The sequence below is a fragment of the Sphaeramia orbicularis genome, unplaced genomic scaffold (genome assembly GCF_902148855.1).
Source record: "Sphaeramia orbicularis unplaced genomic scaffold, fSphaOr1.1, whole genome shotgun sequence".
Taxonomy (NCBI): Eukaryota; Metazoa; Chordata; class Actinopteri; order Kurtiformes; family Apogonidae; genus Sphaeramia; species Sphaeramia orbicularis.
The window spans coordinates 28,898-51,431 of NW_021941598.1; the positions used below are offsets into that span (position 1 = coordinate 28,898).

A 22,534-nucleotide genomic window follows, 5' to 3' on the forward strand; every position below is an offset into this window, starting at 1 on the left:
CCGATCATTATCAACTCCCAGGAGTTAACAAAACCTCCAGGACAGTAGCTCTGGAGGACCACGATCAGCTAGATCACCTTAGATGAGTCCTACATGAGGAGAACACTGCATACAGTACAACAGGCTGGGATTTTTGGGGCTGGCTGCTGTCTGGGGGGTGGAGGGCAATGTTGATGAAAATTGCTGCTGTGATTCTTGGTGTGTTTGTATTACTCCTTGTATTATCCTGTTGCATTATTCCTATACTACGTTCTATGATTAACAATGTGATTGGTACTTTTAGTATGGTACAGCATGATGTGTTTGATGATTATGATTTTGATGACTTAGATGATCTTGATGATGATGATTTGATGTTGTACGAAGATAGCGATGTGTAATCCTTATGGTTTAATGTTTTAATAATACTCTAACGTAAATTTTATGTTTTTGCATGATTGATTCGGTTGAATAATCAAAAGGGAGGAAATGTGGTGAAAAATTTACTTCTATACTGCCTGGTACATCTTCTTTATTGCTGAGTCATTATTCATGTCATATGTCTCTATGTGTGATATTTACAACTGTGTAACATCCTGACCCAAGAAGGGAGTTCTTGCCTTGATTGGAAACCCAAACACCTAAATGTCTGAATGTGTAGATACAGGATGGCGCCTGCACTCTAGATAGGATCCAAGCAAGGTTAGGGTGCAGAGGAGCAGGTTAGGGTGCACGGAGCAGAGAAGGAGTAGTATGGAGTGGTACGATGTACGTAAGGGATGACATCATGGTTTGAGGGAGTTGGATTTGGTTCTATATAATCTTTAGTTTTTCTCCTGTTTAATCAGACTTCACTTACAGAGCTTCTCTGTGAATGACTTCTCAAATAAATGATCATTTATTTTAACTCTAACTTTCTCTCCTTTTCTTTGAGTGAGTGGTCAGTTGAACATCTCCACAACAAGGACCAGGACTGGACAGCCCTGCTCCACAGAGACTCTCCATCACAGGTGTCAAACACGCGTCCCAGCGCCAAAACCGACCCACGGGATGAATTTACAAAGTGCAAGTTAGGGCATCAAACTCAAAAATAATATCATAATTACCTATAAATAATGACAACACCAATTTTTTCTCTTTGATTCAGTGCAAAAAACATTAAATTATGAAAATATTTCCATTAAGAAACTCTCCTCTAACAATAAAATGTGAATAACCTGAACAAATATGAACAACCTGAAACATCTAAAGAAAATTCAGTGGCATTTTAACAATATTTTGCCTGTTCCTACATGTTTTGTGGGCATAATATTAATAAAATTGTACTTACATTTCTTAACAAGTTTCAGGTTTTTTCAGGTTATTCACATCCTTTTTGTTTGGATAGTTTGTAAATATTGGCATAATTGAATGTTATTTTTTGCACAAAATCCATTTGGAGTTGTCATTATTTATTGGCTGTCATGTTCTTACTGGACTGCTCCGGCCCACTGCACATTAAATTGAGCTGAATGTGGAACCTGAAAGAAAAGGAGTTTGACAGCCCTGCCCTACGTCAACAATGATATCGGACCGTTATCGGGTATCGACCGATATGCCAGACCCCAGCATCGGTATCGGAACTGAAAAAGTGGGGTCGGCGCATCCCGAACCCAGACGAAGACAGGACAGGCTGCAGACGAGCCTCTGGGTGGCGTTGAATCCTTCCTACTGCAGCTGAACGGCCCGGTCTAAACACGTTCAAACCTTTTACGGAACAAGTGTCACAACTTCTACAAACTCACATCAGAGCTGGTGTGGAGAGTTCTGATGCAAAGCACCGACCGCTAGGAAAGTATTTTACACTTTCACGTCATTTCTTTCTTTGATTTCCAGTGTGTAACGTTCAGACAGGTTCAAACAGGATGTGGTGTTCAGGACGCCTTACCTTCTTGGTGAAATCCATGGCTTTGAGGATTGAGAGGTTGAGCGTTTCCAACGAGGCCAGGACTCCCTCGTAGTCCCCCATGTGCTTGGCAAAGTAGTCTACACACACACACACACACACACACACACACACACACACACACACACACACAGTTGCATCTGTTAGATGTCTACAGTTTTTGAAAGCCAAGCAGTAATTTTGCTGCATTTACTTCCAGAAGATGAGCAGATATAATACATATTTTAAAGAAAAATAATTGCATTTTAACTGAGAGCTTCTTAAAAATAGATCAGAATGAGAATGAGGGCAGGAGCAGCAGACAGTGTTTGTGTACTTGGAAGTGTGTCTTCTGAGAACCTAAGTGAGGACCTGACCTACTAAAGGAGGACGTTTCAGAAGGTCCTCCATCACAGCACATACGTGAACGCAGTCAGAACATAATGTGATCGTCCACAAAACACCAAAAATGAACACCTGTGTATGCCTGGATACCAGTGTACAGTCGCAGGAAAAAATCCTTCCCCCACCCTTTGTTTTAATAATAATAATAATAATAATAATAATAATAATAATAATAATAATAATAATAATAATAATAATACATCACACTTCTATTGCACTTTTTTGGACACTCAAAGACACTTCACAAACAAACAAAACAAAAAGAACAGACAGAAAACAGAGGCTCCAGAAAATGCCAGTCTGAACAGGTGAGTGTTCAGCAGTGATTTGGATTTTTGGCTTGAGTCTGAGTTCCAGATGTTTTTGTGGGAGTGGGTTCCAGAGGGTTTTCTTCAGTTTCTTGTTCATTTGAATTCCTGCTCCAACTAAAGGTCCATTAGTTTGGACAACTATAATGAGACCAACAAAAACATCTCATAGTAGTTTAATTTCTGTCTGTTTGTCTGACTGCACTACTATGATCATACTGTTGTGTATAATTCAGTGACTGTATTATGTATTAGCTGGGGTTAAATGTTAAAATTAGGACAAATGTACTGTTTAATTCTTGTATTAAGTTAGTGATAAAGGTGTAAAAACACTGGAGGGGTGGATTAAATCAGTTTATTCTTCTTCCTGCTCCTTTTAAAACATGAAAAATTCAGACTTACACTTAAAGTTAGATTCTGTTCATTTAAATGTTATTTTGTTTTTGTCTTTTTTTTTTTTTTTGCTTTGTTTTGTTCGAAATAAATAAATAAAATAAATAAATACATTTCAGAGCTGATCTCTATCCACCTACTGTGGTTTTTTGTTTTTGATAAAAACCCAAATCCCTTCAGGTCTTCCATCAGTATCTGTGGCATTGTCCATGTCTTTGGTCTGTGCTGTTTTTAATCTGTCTCCTGTGTTTGTCCTGTGGTTTGAATGTGTTTCTGTTTCAGATGCTCCAGACTGCAGAACAAATCTACTGACAGCTTTGAATAAAATCACCCTGAACCTTTAGAAGAACTGGAGAAATGAATTCTATTCTATTCTATTCTATTCTATTCTATTCTATTCTATTCTTTAGTGCTTTGAATGTCATGGCATCATATTCTTTTGTAAAGTATTGTATCCCATTCTCTGTGTGTGTGTGTGTGTGTGTGTGTGTGTGTGTGTGTGTGTGTGTGTAGTCTACTTACCGCACAGTTCCTTAGTGTCAACATTACTACCACAGCAAAGCACAGGGGCAGCAGAGAAAGGAAGGAAAGGAAGGAAAGAAGGAAAAAAGGACGGAGAAAGGCAGGGTCAGAAACACAGGAAAGGCTTTTCACATGCACACACAAGTCGCTTTTCCATCGAACATCTGTGTGAAAATGTATGATATTTACCTCCGCCAAAGAACGGCAGAGGTTCTGATTTCATTTGGGTTTGTCTGTTAGTAAGATAACTCCAAAAGTTATGGACAGATTTGGATGAAATTTTCAGGAAATGTTGATACTGACACAAGGAACGAATGATTAAATTTTGGTGGTGACCGGGGGGAGGACTGATCTGCCTTGGAGAAGGTCTGCGCTGTCCGAGTGCTTTTGTAGTTACTAAATGTGGTAAATACAGAAGTGTGTGATAGATAGATAGATAGATAGATAGATAGATAGATAGATAGATAGATAGATAGATAGATAGATAGATAGATAGATAGATAGATAGATAGATAGATAGATAGATAGATAGATAGATAGATAGATCCAACCATAGAACGACAGACAGACCGTCCTTCATTTAATTTCAGATTTCCCATGGTCCTTTGCTCTGGCTGGGTTTCCTGCTATACTCCGTCATGTTGAACAGGTTGGTTTAAGACACTCAGTCTGACTGAGAGGGGCGTGGCCTGGGGGGGAAGTGACGTATGTGCATAGCCTCGATTGGCGTGTGTATCAGCAAGAATCTGGTGATACGATACAAATCACAATACTAGGATCATGATACGATATATCACGATATATCTTGATACTGTTAAAAAAACATTTTTTTGTTTGTTTCTTTTTTTTTAAAGATTCTTTCCTGGAAGAATTGAATTACACCAGAAACATGTACAATTACCAAACACATTTTATTTGATCAGAACAGGATCTAATGCTATATCACAAATGTTTGTAATTCTTCTAGTTTCCAAAGGAACTCCCATCTGCCTCTCAAACAGTAAAAAGTACTTTTAGGAGGATTCAAAGAACCATTATTTAATAAAATAGTGTTAAATAAGAATACATAAGATATAAACAATAAAAAAAACAAAAAACAAAAATGAACCTCCACAATATGTGCATTTGAATAAATATCGAATAATACCCATACAGTACTTTTTAATATCGATACAGTATTGTGAAATGAAATATCGCGATATATTGCAGAACCCATATTTTCGTACACCTCTGCTGCTGTATGTGTGTTACTGTCAGTTGTGCTTTTGACTCGTAGGTTTGACCAGTGAAAGGACTGACTTTAACAAACATTAGGCTACATGCTATTGAAAATCAAACCTCCTTTGTTTGTGAGTAGCCTGAATAATCATGAGCCGAATCACCAGCTTCACTGCTTCATGACACAGACTGATCCATGTGACGTCATAACTACAGCAGTAGGTTCAGGAAACGAGCGCAGCACAAATCAAACTACTAGAGCTGCACAACATTAGAAAAACAGACACTGCGATTTTCAGCAGGTTGGGTTAAGTCACTCAGTCTGACTCAGAGGGGCGTGGCCTGGGGGGAAGTGACGTATGTGCACACCCTCTGTGAAATGACAGTCATGTTTGGAGAAAGGCGACTGTCCTGCGCTTTGGACAGACAGAGCCAATCAAATGCAGGACGTCGTCTCAATTTGCGGGACGTGGATAAAATGGTCCTAATGCCGTGCACCTGGTCCCTTTAGTCTGAGGGTGGATGGAAAAGCCCCTGCGGTCACACAAACACGGTCAGATTCTGTCAGAAAACTGAAGCCATTCTCTGAGTTGGACTGTGAAAGCGTCCTGGTCATCAGTCATGCTCACTTCTCCGTGCAGGGACTCAATTTGGCAGCAAATTCTTCACCAGTGTTAAGACGACTGTCCCCGGTTCACTGACCAGAGGAAAAAAAAAAAAAGGAGAACAAGGGAAGGAGACGCAGAGTGGAAGAGAGAGAGAGAGAGAGAGAGAGAGAGAAGGATGAAGACGGGGATAAAGTGGAACCTGCCACCAGGGAACGGAAGAGGGATGAGATGGAAGGAAGTGAAGATGGAAGAACAGGGACGAGGAGACGGAGAAAAACAGCCCATCTGTTCAGCGCTTTAATTACAAATCAGTGAATGTTGAAGAAAAATGGGCCTGAAGAGAAGTCAGAAGTGTAACGTGTACGAAGCAGAAGGAAAAGAGTTGGATTCTGTTTTAAACGACAGAATTATCGGTTTATTTCAGCTGCAGATTTATTTTACACACTTTTATACTGCACAACTATTATTGAAACAGATGGTTTCAGATTTTATGGATATCTGGGGAAAAGTCACATTTTTCTCATTATTATAACATATTTTTATGTTTAATGGTGAAGACTAACATGAATGTGCGGGTCTTTTTTTTTCTCTTTTACCTTTTTTGTTCTTCGAGTACTTTGCCGTTTTCTATTACTGTCATCAACTGTCATGTAGGACCAGGGGTGGGGGGGTGGAAAGAATGGGACATGCTTAATGCTTCTGAAATGGAATATTCAAATGTTCAATTTAATTTAAATCTGCACCAAAAAATGATAAATAAACATGTTAAAAATAATAATAATTGAACTCACCTATTGTAATATTCTATAATAGTATGCTAGCACAGGTTAGCATGACTCGTGGCTAACACAGCGAACCAAACTCCCCTTTAAAATATCTAAAAAAAAACAACTGAAAATGACAAAATATATAAATATGTGCATATTTTATGGGGTTGTGAATTTTTAGACTATTTTTTATTCGATTTGCACAACATTTTTATTTTTATTCTTATTTTTTATTGCAACTTCCAAAGAGGATTCAAGTCAGTTTTTTTCTCACTGTGTTATAACGTAAATATCCTTGATACATTCAGCAATTTTGCGTGTCTTGCAGAGTCAAAATTTCCTCTGATCGGCCTTGGTGGAGGTCTGCGCTCTCTGAGTGCTTTTCTCGTTATGGTCTGTTTCAATCATATGTTGCTTGACGAATATTGCAACTTTGGCTTTTATTTAAATCCAGGTTAGAGACCCACCTGTTCTCAGCTGCATTTGAATAGAGTTTGTATTCTTTTAAGCTTAAAGTTTTTATCTGTTTCATCTATTTATGATTTTTTGTTTGTTTTTGTCATGCCTATACTTTTATTGCTTCTGCTGTAATGCTTTTAATGTTTTATGTAAAGCACTTTGAATTGTCTTGTACATGAAATGTTCTATAGAAATAAAGCTGCCTTGCCTTAGCGCTTTAACCCTTTCATGCACAGTGGTCACTCCAGTGGTCACTCCAGTGGTCAGTTCTTCTCCAGCTGTTCTCTTGTATATTCATGGGTTTTGTTGTTTTAGTTCCAGATCAGCCAACACAGTGGACACTAATGCACCATCCCATAATAATACACTGACATTCAGAGCAGTACTGGAACTGTACTGTTCCAGATAAACCTGATCTGCACTGACAGGTTTGGGTGTAGATCAATTGCTAATTGTTATTAGACTGTAATTAACAGTTCTTGGTTTGTTTGTTTTTTAAACAAAAAGGGTTTTTTTCATATTATTTGAGTGAATAACAATTAGCATAAAATGTGAGAAAACATCAGATCGGCGGCATTAAAAATGTTTTTATTTCATAGTTTTCACACAGTGTATCAGTAAATACATGTTTCTTTGCTTCAGAAATGTAATTTAATGGTGTCCAACTGAGTGGACATTTTTGTAACTCCATGAAAAACAGGTTCATAAAAAATTTCAATTACATTGTTTTTTTCATGCCTAAAGCGGAATAAAAACACTCAGGGAAAAAAATCTTGATTAATGTTCTCATAATTCATACATGACAGGGTTTAGGGTTAACTGATGAACAGGATTTTTGTGTGTGTACAAAAGTTGGATGGACTTGGTCCGTCCTGGTACTTTGGACTTTGACATGCGTCCTGCTGACATTAGAGGGACGTTCAAGTGAAGCAGGTGCAGAGGATTCAGGTCAGAGCGACATGATGGACAGACTGACAGAAGACGGACGGCCTGATGTGACGGGAACATGACAGAGCGCCCGCCAAGACGAGTCTGAAAGCGGTGTAACGGGGAAATGGAGCCGGAGACGAAGAGACGGCGAACACCGACAGAGACAAATGAACGCCAGCGGGACGGCGCTCCGTCTCTGCCGGCTCCGCCTCTATTCCCCCATCAATCAACTTCCTGCTGTAACAGGAAATGCTTACGCCATCATTTCGGCTTTTAGTGGAGACCATTCAATAATCTCATCTGCTGTCATATGAGAACGCTGAGGCCGGCGTGCAGGTGCCAGGTCGACTTAACTCTAACGAGCAGAACCTTCCAGGCTGCGTCCGCTACACTGAACCACATTTACGAAGCGCCACCGTCTATGACAGCCGCAACAGCAGACGACGGAGCGATGGCGGCGCTTGAACAGTCCACTTACCGCTCTGATCTAAAAAAAACTCAACCCCTAATGGACCAGTCTAGCAAGGATTTATACACGGAACCTGATTGAATTTCTGCTCGGACCATAAAAGGTCAGCTTTTGTTCTGCTCAGTTTCATTTTATTCGCGGCCCTGCAGGACGCCGCTCGGCTGCATAAACGAACAGAGCTGGGCTTTTGATTACCCACATCCCACTGCGTCAGCACACTCCTCCTGATTGCATTCTGGATGAGCTGATTGGCTGATTATAAAGGGCCGATAAATTGATTTAATGAGAGTTAATCAAAAGAGCAGTGTCCCAAAGAGCAGCAGCAGCAGCAGCAGCAGCAGCAGCAGCAGCAGCAGCGTGAGGACCAGGATGACTAAAGCAAAAGAGAAAAAAACCAACAAAAAAACAACAACTGGAGGAATAGGAGCTGTTTTGGTTTGATCGACACTCTTAAACTTTTGTGTCTAGGTCAGTGGTTCTTCATCTTTTTCTGTCGGCCCCCCCTTTGGAGGACCATTAACCTCCAGACCCCCCACCCCCACCAGCGTTATAACAGTGGCGCAGTTAGAAGTTTTAATGACAGAAACAACAATACTGTGGTGAGACGTACACTGTAAAAATGACTGTAGAATTCACACCAAAAAGTTGTAAAATTGCAACATAAAAAAACTGTGACAATGCAATGCAAAGTTGTTTATTTGAAAAGATTTTTGTGTTAACGACTGAATCATATATAGCTGTAGTTTTTACAGGAAGAGTATGTGAACAAAAGCAGATTAGTATGAAGAAATGATGGATTTCTATTGTTTTTAGAAAATAAAACTGTACATTGAAAAACAATGTGGTGCCGTTTAAACTGCCAGAAGACCAGACAAGACAAGACCATAATGTTGAAATAACAGCATATTTGCTTATATATATATATATATATATATATATATATATATATATATATATATATATATAAAATAAAAATCTACAGGTTTAAACTGTTCAATCTACACGTTTAAACTGTTCAATCTACATTTTTAAATGTTCAATCTACATGTTTAAACTGTTAAATCTACATGTTTAAACTGTTCAATCTACATTTTTAAATGTTCAATCTACATGTTTAAACTTAAATCTACAGGTTTAAACTGTTCAGTCTACATGTTTAAACTCTTAAATCTACATGTTTAAACTGTTCAATCTACATTTTTAAATGTTCAATCTACATGTTTAAACTGTTCAATCTACATGTTTAAACTGTTAAATCTACACGTTTAAACTGTTAAATCTACATGTTTAAACTGTTAAATCTACATGTTTAAACGGTTAAATCTACAGGTTTAAACTGTTCAATCTACACGTTTAAACTGTTCAATCTACACGTTTAAACTGTTCAATCTACATTTTTAAATGTTCAATCTACATGTTTAAACTTAAATCTACAGGTTTAAACTGTTCAGTCTACATGTTTAAACTGTTAAATCTACACGTTTAAACTGTTAAATCTACATGTTTAAACTGTTCAATCTACATTTTTAAATGTTCAATCTACACGTTTAAACTGTTAAATCTACAGGTTTAAACTTAAATCTACAGGTTTAAACTGTTCAATCTACATTTTTAAATGTTCAATCTACATGTTTAAACTGTTAAATCTACATGTTTAAACTGTTAAATCTACATGTTTAAACTGTTAAATCTACACATTTAAACTGTTCAATCTACATTTTTAAATGTTAAATCTACATGTTTAAACTGTTCAATCTACATGTTTAAACTGTTCAATCTACACGTTTAAACTGTTCAATCTACATTTTTAAATGTTCAATCTACACGTTTAAACTGTTCAATCTACATGTTTAAACTTAAATCTACAGGTTTAAACTGTTAAATCTACACGTTTAAACTGTTAAATCTACATGTTTAAACTGTTCAATCTACATTTTTAAATGTTCAATCTACATGTTTAAACTGTTAAATCTACATGTTTAAACTGTTCAATCTACGTGTTTAAAATGTTAAATCTACACGTTTAAACTGTTAAATCTACAGGTTTAAACTGTTCAATCTACATTTTTAAATGTTCAATCTACAGGTTTAAACTGTTAAATCTACATGTTTAAACTTAAATCTACACATTTAAACTGTTAAATGTACATGTTTAAATGTTCAATCTACATTTTTAAATGTTAAATCTACAGGTTTAAACTGTTAAATCTACACGTTTAAACTGTTAAATCTACAGGTTTAAACTGTTCAATCTACATTTTTAAATGTTCAATCTACACGTTTAAACTGTTCAATCTACATTTTTAAATGTTCAATCTACATGTTTAAACTGTTAAATCTACATGTTTAAACTGTTAAATCTACATGTTTAAACGGTTAAATCTACACATTTAAACTGTTCAATCTACATTTTTAAATGTTCAATCTACATGTTTAAACTGTTAAATCTACATGTTTAAACTTAAATCTACAGGTTTAAACTGTTCAATCTACATTTTTAAATGTTCAATCTACATGTTTAAACTGTTAAATCTACATGTTTAAACTGTTAAATCTACACGTTTAAACTGTTCAATCTACATGTTTAAACGGTTAAATCTACACATTTAAACTGTTCAATCTACATTTTTAAATGTTCAATCTACATGTTTAAACTGTTAAATCTACATGTTTAAACTGTTAAATCTACATGTTTAAACTGTTCAATCTACACGTTTAAACTGTTCAATCTACATTTTTAAATGTTCAATCTACACGTTTAAACTGTTCAATCTACATGTTTAAACTTAAATCTACAGGTTTAAACTGTTAAATCTACACGTTTAAACTGTTAAATCTACATGTTTAAACTGTTCAATCTACGTGTTTAAAATGTTAAATCTACACGTTTAAACTGTTAAATCTACAGGTTTAAACTGTTCAATCTACATTTTTAAATGTTCAATCTACAGGTTTAAACTGTTAAATCTACATGTTTAAACTTAAATCTACAGGTTTAAACTGTTAAATCTACATGTTTAAACTGTTAAATCTACATGTTTAAACTGTTAAATCTACATGTTTAAACTGTTCAATCTACACGTTTAAACTGTTCAATCTACATTTTTAAATGTTCAATCTACACGTTTAAACTGTTCAATCTACATGTTTAAACTTAAATCTACAGGTTTAAACTGTTAAATCTACACGTTTAAACTGTTAAATCTACATGTTTAAACTGTTCAATCTACGTGTTTAAAATGTTAAATCTACACGTTTAAACTGTTAAATCTACAGGTTTAAACTGTTCAATCTACATTTTTAAATGTTCAATCTACAGGTTTAAACTGTTAAATCTACATGTTTAAACTTAAATCTACAGGTTTAAACTGTTAAATCTACATGTTTAAACTTAAATCTACACATTTAAACTGTTAAATGTACATGTTTAAATGTTCAATCTACATTTTTAAATGTTAAATCTACAGGTTTAAACTGTTAAATCTACATGTTTAAACTGTTAAATCTACATGTTTAAACTGTTAAATCTACAGGTTTAAACTGTTCAATCTACATTTTTAAATGTTCAATCTACAGGTTTAAACTGTTAAATCTACATGTTTAAACTGTTAAATCTACACGTTTAAACTGTTCAATCTACATTTTTAAATGTTCAATCTACATGTTTAAACTGTTAAATCTACATGTTTAAACTGTTCAATCTACAGGTTTAAACTGTTCAATCTACATTTTTAAATGTTCAATCTACATGTTTAAACTGTTCAATCTACATGTTTAAACTGTTAAATCTACATGTTTAAACTGTTAAATCTACAGGTTTAAACTGTTAAATCTACATGTTTAAACTGTTCAATCTACATGTTTAAACTGTTAAATCTACACGTTTAAACTTAAATCTACATGTTTAAACTGTTAAATCTACATTTTTAAATGTTCAATCTACATTTTTAAATGTTCAATCTACATGTTTAAACTGTTAAATCTACATGTTTAAACTGTTAAATGTACATGTTTAAATGTTCAATCTACATTTTTAAATGTTCAATCTACATGTTTAAACTGTTAAATCTACAGGTTTAAACTGTTAAATCTACATGTTTAAACTGTTAAATCTACAGGTTTAAAATGTTAAATCTACATGTTTAAACTGTTAAATCTACCTGTTTAAACTGTTAAATCTACACGTTTAAACTGTTAAATCTACATGTTTAAACTGTTAAATCTACAGGTTTAAAATGTTAAATCTACATGTTTAAACTGTTCAATCTACACGTTTAAACTGTTAAATCTACACGTTTAAACTGTTAAATCTACACTTTTAAACTGTTCAATCTACATTTTTAAATGTTCAATGTACACGTTTAAACTGTTAAATCTACCTGTTTAAACTGTTAAATCTACAGGTTTAAAATGTTAAATCTACATGTTTAAACTGTTAAATCTACCTGTTTAAACTGTTAAATCTACACGTTTAAACTGTTAAATCTACATGTTTAAACTGTTAAATCTACATGTTTAAACTGTTCAATCTACAGGTTTAAACTGTTAAATCTACATGTTTAAACTGTTAAATCTACAGGTTTAAAATGTTAAATCTACATGTTTAAACTGTTAAATCTACTTGTTTAAACTGTTAAATCTACAGGTTTAAACTGTTAAATCTACACGTTTAAACTGTTAAATCTACAGGTTTAAACTGTTAAATCTACACTTTTAAACTGTTCAATCTACATTTTTAAATGTTCAATGTACACGTTTAAACTGTTAAATCTACATGTTTAAACTGTTCAATCTACATGTTTAAACTGTTAAATCTACAGGTTTAAACTGTTAAATCTACATGTTTAAACTGTTAAATCTACAGGTTTAAAATGTTAAATCTACATGTTTAAACTGTTAAATCTACACGTTTAAACTGTTAAATCTACTTGTTTAAACTGTTAAATCTACACATTTAAACTGTTAAATCTACATGTTTAAACTGTTAAATCTACAGGTTTAAACTGTTCAATCTACACGTTTAAACTGTTAAATCTACAGGTTTAAACTGTTCAATCTACACGTTTAAACTGTTAAATCTACACGTTTAAACTGTTAAATCTACACTTTTAAACTGTTCAATCTACATTTTTAAATGTTCAATGTACACGTTTAAACTGTTAAATCTACATGTTTAAACTGTTAAATCTACACTTTTAAACTGTTCAATCTACATTTTTAAATGTTCAATGTACACGTTTAAACTGTTAAATCTACATGTTTAAACTGTTAAATCTACAGGTTTAAACTGTTCAATCTACACGTTTAAACTGTTCAATCTACATGTTTAAACTGTTACATCTACACGTTTAAACTGTTCAATCTACATGTTTAAACTGTTACATCTACACGTTTAAACTGTTCAATCTACATGTTTAAACTGTTAAATCTACAGGTTTAAACTGTTCAATCTACACGTTTAAACTGTTCAATCTACATGTTTAAACTGTTACATCTACATGTTTAAACTGTTCAATCTACATGTTTAAACTGTTACATCTACACGTTTAAACTGTTCAATCTACATGTTTAAACTGTTCAATCTACATGTTTAAACTGTTAAATCTACATGTTTAAACTGTTCAATCTACACGTTTAAACTGTTCAATCTACATGTTTAAACTGTTCAATCTACAGGTTTAAAATGTTAAATCTACATGTTTAAACTGTTCAATCTACACGTTTAAACTGTTAAATCTACACGTTTAAACTGTTCAATCTACATTTTTAAATGTTAAATCTACATGTTTAAACTGTTAAATCTACACGTTTAAACTGTTCAATCTACACGTTTAAACTGTTAAATCTACAGGTTTAAAATGTTCAATCTACATGTTTAAACTGTTCAATCTACACGTTTAAACTGTTAAATCTACATGTTTAAACTGTTCAATCTACACGTTTAAACTGTTAAATCTACACGTTTAAACTGTTAAATCTACAGGTTTAAAATGTTAAATCTACACGTTTAAACTGTTCAATCTACATTTTTAAATGATAAATCTACATGTTTAAACTGTTCAATCTACACGTTTAAACTGTTCAATCTACACGTTTAAACTGTTCAATCTACACGTTTAAACTGTTCAATCTACAGGTTTAAAATGTTAAATCTACATGTTTAAACTGTTCAATCTACATGTTTAAACTGTTCAATCTACATTTTTAAATGTTCAATCTACACGTTTAAACTGTTCAATCTACATTTTTAAATGATAAATCTACATGTTTAAACTGTTCAATCTACACGTTTAAACTGTTCAATCTACACGTTTAAACTGTTAAATCTACACGTTTAAACTGTTAAACCTACATGTTTAAACTGTTAAATCTACAGGTTTAAAATGTTAAATCTACACGTTTAAACTGTTCAATCTACATTTTTAAATGTTCGATCTACATTTTTAAATGTTCAATGTACACGTTTAAACTGTTAAATCTACAGGTTTAAAATGTTAAATCTACACGTTTAAACTGTTCAATCTACATTTTTAAATGTTAAATCTACATGTTTAAACTGTTCAATCTACACGTTTAAACTGTTCAATCTACATTTTTAAATGTTAAATCTACATTTTTAAATGTTCAATCTACATTTTTAAATGTTAAATCTACATGTTTAAAATGTTAAATCTACATGTTTAAACTGTTCAATCTACATGTTTAAACTGTTCAATCTACATGTTTAAACTGTTCAATCTACACGTTTAAACTGTTAAATCTACACGTTTAAACTGTTAAATCTACATTTTTAAATGTTCAGTCTACATGTTTAAACTGTTAAATCTACATGTTTAAACTGTTAAATCTACACGTTTAAACTGTTCAATCTACATGTTTAAACTGTTAAATCTACATGTTTAAACTGTTCAATCTACATGTTTAAACTGTTAAATCTACAGGTTTAAAATGTTAAATCTACATGTTTAAAATGTTAAATCTACATGTTTAAACTGTTAAATCTACACGTTTAAACTGTTAAATCTACACGTTTAAACTGTTCAATCTACATTTTTAAATGTTCAGTCTACATGTTTAAACTGTTAAATCTACAGGTTTAAACTGTTCAATCTACACGTTTAAACTGTTCAATCTACACGTTTAAACTGTTAAATCTACACGTTTAAACTGTTCAATCTACATTTTTAAATGTTAAATCTACATTTTTAAATGTTCAATCTACATTTTTAAATGTTAAATCTACATGTTTAAACTGTTCAATCTACATGTTTAAACTGTTCAATCTACATGTTTAAACTGTTCAATCTACACGTTTAAACTGTTAAATCTACACGTTTAAACTGTTAAATCTACACGTTTAAACTGTTCAATCTACATGTTTAAACTGTTAAATCTACAGGTTTAAACTGTTCAATCTACACGTTTAAACTGTTCAATCTACATGTTTAAACTGTTCAATCTACATGTTTAAACTGTTCAATCTACAGGTTTAAAATGTTAAATCTACATGTTTAAACTGTTAAATCTACACGTTTAAACTGTTCAATCTACATTTTTAAATGTTCAGTCTACATGTTTAAACTGTTAAATCTACAGGTTTAAACTGTTAAATCTACATGTTTAAACTGTTCAATCTACACGTTTAAACTGTTAAATCTACACGTTTAAACTGTTCAATCTACATTTTTAAATGTTAAATCTACATTTTTAAATGTTCAATCTACATTTTTAAATGTTAAATCTACATGTTTAAAATGTTAAATCTACATGTTTAAACTGTTAAATCTACAGGTTTAAACTGTTCAATCTACACGTTTAAACTGTTCAATCTACATGTTTAAACTGTTCAATCTACAGGTTTAAAATGTTAAATCTACATGTTTAAACTGTTAAATCTACATGTTTAAACTGTTAAATCTACAGGTTTAAACTTTTCAATCTACCCGTTTAAACTGTTCAATCTACATTTTTAAATGTTAAATCTACATGTTTAAACTGTTAAATCTACATGTTTAAACTGTTCAATCTACACGTTTAAACTGTTAAATCTACACGTTTAAACTGTTAAATCTACATGTTTAAACTGTTAAATTTACATGTTTAAACTGTTCAATCTACACGTTTAAACTGTTAAATCTACACGTTTAAACTGTTAAATCTACATGTTTAAACTGTTAAATCTACATGTTTAAACTGTTCAATCTACACGTTTAAACTGTTAAATCTACACGTTTAAACTGTTAAATCTACAGGTTTAAAATGTTAAATCTACATGTTTAAACTGTTAAATCTACAGGTTTAAACTGTTCAATCTACACGTTTAAACTGTTCAATCTACATTTTTAAATGTTAAATCTACATGTTTAAACTGTTAAATCTACATGTTTAAACTGTTCAATCTACACGTTTAAACTGTTAAATCTACACGTTTAAACTGTTAAATCTACAGGTTTAAAATGTTAAATCTACATGTTTAAACTGTTCAATCTACATGTTTAAACTGTTCAATCTACATTTTTAAATGTTCAATGTACACGTTTAAACTGTTCAATCTACATGTTTAAACTGTTAAATCTACAGGTTTAAAATGTTAAATCTACACGTTTAAACTGTTCAATCTACATTTTTAAATGTTCGATCTACATTTTTAAATGTTCAATGTACACGTTTAATCTGTTAAATCTACAGGTTTAAAATGTTAAATCTACACGTTTAAACTGTTCAATCTACATGTTTAAACTGTTCAATCTACATTTTTAAATGTTCAATCTACATGTTTAAACTGTTAAATCTACAGGTTTAAAATGTTAAATCTACATGTTTAAACTGTTAAATCTACAGGTTTAAACTGTTCAATCTACATGTTTAAACTGTTCAATCTACATTTTTAAATGTTCAATGTACACGTTTAAACTGTTCAATCTACATGTTTAAACTGTTAAATCTACAGGTTTAAAATGTTAAATCTACACGTTTAAACTGTTCAATCTACATGTTTAAACTGTTCAATCTACATGTTTAAACTGTTCAATCTACATGTTACTTCGTAAATATGTTTACAGTTGGATGTGTTTTTTACAGTATTGTTCTGGAAACCACAGCCGCCAGTTTTATTTCCATAAAAACAACAGGATTTTTTTTTTTTTTTTTTTTTTTTTTTTTACAGTGTAGCTTACACTAAATGGAAGATGAATGTGTGACTTTGAATCTTGCTCTTAAATGTCAGATGGACCATCATAAATATGAGCCAACATGGAAAAGTTGTTATATTCTGATTTATATTTCATCTGTATTGTATTCCTATTGTGTGTTGTGTGTGGTTCAGTTGAAACTAAAACCTGTGTATGCTGAACTTGGAGAAAAGGTCAGATTCTGCGTAAAAGTGTCTGTTTTGCAGATTTGGTAAGATTGTGGTTAGAGCGAGTTGAGTTAATCTGGATTATGAATTTAAAAGAGACTTTCTGTGGTCAGGAAAAGCCTAATTGCACAAGAGCGTAGGTACTGAAACTCTTTGAGCTTAAACTATGCTGGGTAAACTGACTTATTAGAGCAAATGTCAAACCAAGGTGTGGTTAACTCAGGTGAACTTTCAGATGGGGTTTTTCTTAGAGTTAACTCAAGTGGAGTGATTGACATATGTCTGCGACGTGTTTTACCCAGCAACAACTGTCGACCAGTCATTGCGATCATGTACCAAATATGGAAGTCTTCCAAGTGACTGAAGACTATAAAATGTAACGAAAAAGACTTTCATGTGGAAGAGACGGGTAGTGTGTTTGAAGAGATATTAGTTGATAACAGACTTCTTTCTTTTTTGTAATTTTTTCTATTTTTGCCTGAAGCAATAAATCAAGCTTTGTTTGAACTTTTTTTAAACCTCGATCCTTCTTTTTGGTGAATTCTTCATTTGTCCTGTTTTGATTTCTTCCATCCAAAACATAACTGGTGAGTTAATAATTTAAATAAAGCGACCCCCCTTTGGGGCAGTCCGGATTTAACCGGACTCTGTTTTTACGGAGTACTGGAGTAAGGTAGAGAAACGCTGAGTCATGTAGTTCGCAAGAGCAGGCAGTTTAAGTCAGGGCAAAGCAAAAATAGTTACTCAGTGTATAAATTATAAAGATTTCTGACATGGTAATCCATTAACCGAAATTAATAGTGGTTTTTGAGATTTACTGTTACTGGCAAGTTCAATATTGTAACAAAACTTCTTGCTAGCTTTAGTGCTACTTGCCTCAACACGACTGGACTTATAGTAACGCAGTAAGCCCCTCCTCCTGCCCACTTTTCTTTCTTTATTTTATGGGTTCTATATTTTTTACTAACTTTTTTACTAACTTATTTATTTACTTCAGTGCAGTTTTTAATATTTTATCATATATATGGGTTGTTTTTAGTTGGTGTTTTTTTTTATTTTGTGCTGTGCATTTTGTAATTACATTCTGTAACAGCATCTGGGATGTTTTTATTGAATGACAATTAATAAATCTGAATCTGAATCTAAACACAAGTTAATGTGTAACTTAACACAACTTAATGTGTTCTATCTAGTTGTCATAGTAACGCAGTAAGCCCCTCCTCCCACCCACTTTCTTTCTTTCTTTCTTTTATTTGTTCTTTATTCGACTAAACATCTTGGATTAGCATCTTCTTTCAAATCTGATGTGTGGATGTTGAATCGTACCCAAAAGGGAAGTTTTGTATAACACGCTTTTCCAAATAAACAAAGAATGAAAAAAAAAAGCAGAGGATCGTTAATTGGAAAATCCGCGGTTGCACCAAACAGCCTAATTGGATTTACAGTTTCGGAACCACGTGGGTGTAATGTCTGTGAGACAGGATTGCTCTTTAGCTTTTCTCTGCTCATGTTTTTAATGGAGGGTGTCATTGAACACGTGGGGTTTGAGTAGAAAAGGTTCATCCACAGCTTTCAGAGCCTCAGTGTAAATGACATGCATTTGATCTGAGCGTGCACACGCAGGCCGACGCAGGCAGAGCGGCAGAAAACAGCTGCGCCGCTCACTCATCTGTTTCATAATTGATACTGAGATACGAAGGAAAAAACAAAAGTGACAGTGGAGTGGGTTCACAAACACACGTGCAGAAAAACAGTCACATGCTGCAGTCAAACATGCACTATGTGGACAAAAGTATGTGGACGCAGGTGTTTCTGTTCTAACAAAACAATAACGACTAATGTCAGAATAGAGATTAAAAATAAATAAATAAATGCATTAATTAATTAAAAAATCAAAATAAATAAAAAAAAATTAAAAATAAATTTAAAAAAATTAAATAATAATAAAAATAAGTTTTTTTTAAAAGAATATAGTTTTATATTATGGATAAATATCAGTGCATTGGTTCATTTGGGTTCAATTTAGGGATGCAAATTAGCGATTAATTCATTAATCAGTTGGTTGACCTTATCGATTGATTAACGATTAATTGATAAGCGGAGATTTTCCTGAGAACCTGAATTTCTTTGTCAATACGGTCTAGAAGAATAAAAGCTAAGTATAGTTTTTATACTTCATGAAAAAACCATGTCATATTCATTAATGATTGATTTATTGAACCACTGGATACAGGCAGTGTTTCCGTGGAATTCAGCTGTTGGTGTGGCGCTCTGTAATGGGGGGGGTGCACGCGCGTGTATTTCATTGGTTGGTGGCGACACTTATGTTGCATTTCCACAACATGGAACCGGCTCGGCTCGACTCCACTCTGGTACCAGGTCCTATTCCAGACCGTTTCCATTCGGATCCTCCCCACTTTCCAGTCCCTGGTCGTCATAGCGATGCGGTGCGTTCCTTCTGTGTGCTCTGCTCACAGTTGCTGATAAACTCACTGGTTGCCTGTTGTCTGGTCAAACTCCTGCTGAATGTTTGCATCTGAACCTCCTGGACAAACCATGGTGTAGTTTTACAGACTGTCATGTGGATTCACCTACTGACAGATTTACTGGAAACTTCTGCATCTGTTTTTGTAAAAGGGCGGGGCATAGAGACGACTCTGACCAATCAGTGGTCTGCAGTGTTTACACAGTGTCACCTTTTAGTATCTGGTCCCCAGTCCTGGAACCTCAGCAGAAGTGATCCCAAGAAACTAGTACCAGGTACCAGATTCCAGGTCTTTTTTTGTAATGGAAACGCAAAAAGGCCGAGTTGAGTCGAGTCAACACCACGTAGTGGAAACACGGCATTACTGTTTAATTTCTAATACTATGGGGGTACGGGGCGGTGCAGTCTGTGCTGCCGCAGAGGTGAAAGTGAAACTTTTCACTCATTTATCTTTTCTCTACCTCCTGAAGCTTCGTAAACTTTAATTTAGCCACATTTAGATTTTTTCCAGTGTAGAAAAGAAACAGCTGAATTCAATGTGTCCACATACTTTTGGACAGATAGTATATTGTGGTGGAAAAATTTACTTTTTATATTTTATACTCTTTATATTTTATACTTTTAATATTTTATACTGTTAGTACATCTTCTTTTAATGCTGAGTCATTCTTCATGCATATGCTTATGTGTGATGGTTACCACTCTGTTACACCCCCGACTCGGGGGCCAATATGGCCTCTTCCCCCCCGGAGCTGGAAGGACTGGTATGGAGTGGTATGATTAACATATGGGGTTGTCATTTGGGTGTCACCATTGGGGGGTTGGATTTTTGGTCTATATAATCTTTACTATTTTCATGGTTAATCAGACTTCACTTACAGAGTTTCTCTGTGATTGACTTCTCAATAAATGCATGTATTTATTTTAACTCTAACTTTCTCTCCTCCTGTTTGTGTGTGGGTTATCAGTTGAACATTTCCACAACAATATACATATATACAGTGTCCAGGCCTTTCCACACACACACACACACACACACACACACAGGTGTCGTGGTGCTGACCTGGTGTTATCAGAGTCGATGGTGTGAAACAGCTTCTCCAGCTCTTCTTCGTTCAGCGTTCCGTCAGAGAAGAACGCCTGGAACTCATCCAGAGACAGCTTCCCATCATCTGCAGGACACACACACACACACACACACACACACACACATTAATATACTATTGTATGCAGATGAGTGTGTGTGTGCGTGGGCGAATCCTCAGCTCCATGAAACATCTGAGGGCCAAGGTTATTATCGTTAACGAAAACTAACGAAATGACCAAAACTAGCATTGTAAAAACATTTTCATTAACTGATATAAATAAAAATTAGAATTCAAAGAAAAAAACCATAACTAACTGAAACTGTATTGTGTGTTTACAAAACTAACTCAAACGGATAAAAATTATGGATCAAATTCCCTTCGTTTTCGTCTTTGTCGGACTGATATGAAATCGATTTATTTCGCACTAGTAATTTTCTGTGCTGTCTCCATACGACACTTTTTGCTCCGTCACTTGTGTTCACTTGTGGTTTCCAGTCGTCTTCTGGTCCCCACTCTACCTGGAAACATGGAGACTAAAGCAGCAGAGTCCTGTCTGGGATTGATTTGAATAGGAGCACAGAGAAGAAGAGAAAAGAGACCACTGAACTACAACTGAACTACAACTGAACTACAACTGAACTACAACTAAAGTAAAACTAAGCATTTAGAAAAAAAAAGAAAACTAATAAAAACTATCAAACCTGCTCTAAAGGAATTAAAAAGAACTTAGAGAAAAAAAAGTCCATATTAAATAAACTAAACTAGAATGAAAATCCAGAACTATTCGAACCTTGCTGAGGACCTTGTGTTATGAACTCATAAGGCTTGGACCCAAATGCACCAGATGGAGACGGGTGGAACTTAGATTCCTCCACCAAGGAGGTTCTGTTTTTGCTGGCGTTGGTTTGTCTGTTTGTTTGTCTATTAGCAAGATAACTCAAAAAGTTATGGACGGATTTGGATAAAAATTTCAGGAAATTTTGATACTGGTACAAGGAACAAATGATTAAACTTTGGTGGTGATCGGGGGGGCAGATTTGTCTTGGCGGAGGTCTGCGCTCTCCGAGTGCTTTTCTAGTTTGAGTATTTATTACTCGAGATTAAAAGGAACAAAAATATCTTCACAAACATGGTGTCAAAAAACTTACAATAAGAGTGTAACAAGGCAACACAGGTTCAGGAGAAGGTCAAGGGAGATCTTGGCTTGGTGAGGCGTGAAAGACACACTGACAACAGACACAAGGAGAGGAGGGAATATGAGAGCAGTGAGGTCATGAGCCCCAGGTGAAGACCATCCAGGGAATGAGGGAGGGACGCAGACAGGACAGACACAGCCACGACGCCGAACACAAACCCCTCACCAAAATAAAACAGGAAATGAACAAAACCAAACAACAGAAACTGCTAACACTGCTGACAGCGCTGCGTCCCCCCCCCGTCCTGTCACAGTCCCAGCGTTCTACATACGTCACTGCAGGAGAACATTTTACTGCTTTAAAACAGTTCATTTCGTTTCATTTATTTCATTCATGGTTGTGCTTTTCATCAGTAGACATTCAATAATCATCAGGTGAACAAACATGTACACAGCCATGATCGAAAAGGAGCAGGATGAAGAAAG

The 22,534-nt window shown here is 34.1% G+C and overlaps 1 long non-coding RNA gene across 1 annotated transcript; it reads right to left on the reverse strand.

Annotated features, from left to right (window-relative positions):
* Positions 1 to 1,904: 1,904 nt before the first annotated feature.
* On the reverse strand, positions 1,905 to 20,992 carry LOC115416379 (uncharacterized). The gene is made up of 3 exons (XR_003934966.1): positions 20,889 to 20,992; positions 3,532 to 3,557; positions 1,905 to 2,004 (listed from the first exon to the last, which is right to left on the reverse strand). It is a non-coding gene; the product is annotated as an uncharacterized LOC115416379 (long non-coding RNA).
* Positions 20,993 to 22,534: the final 1,542 nt, after the last annotated feature.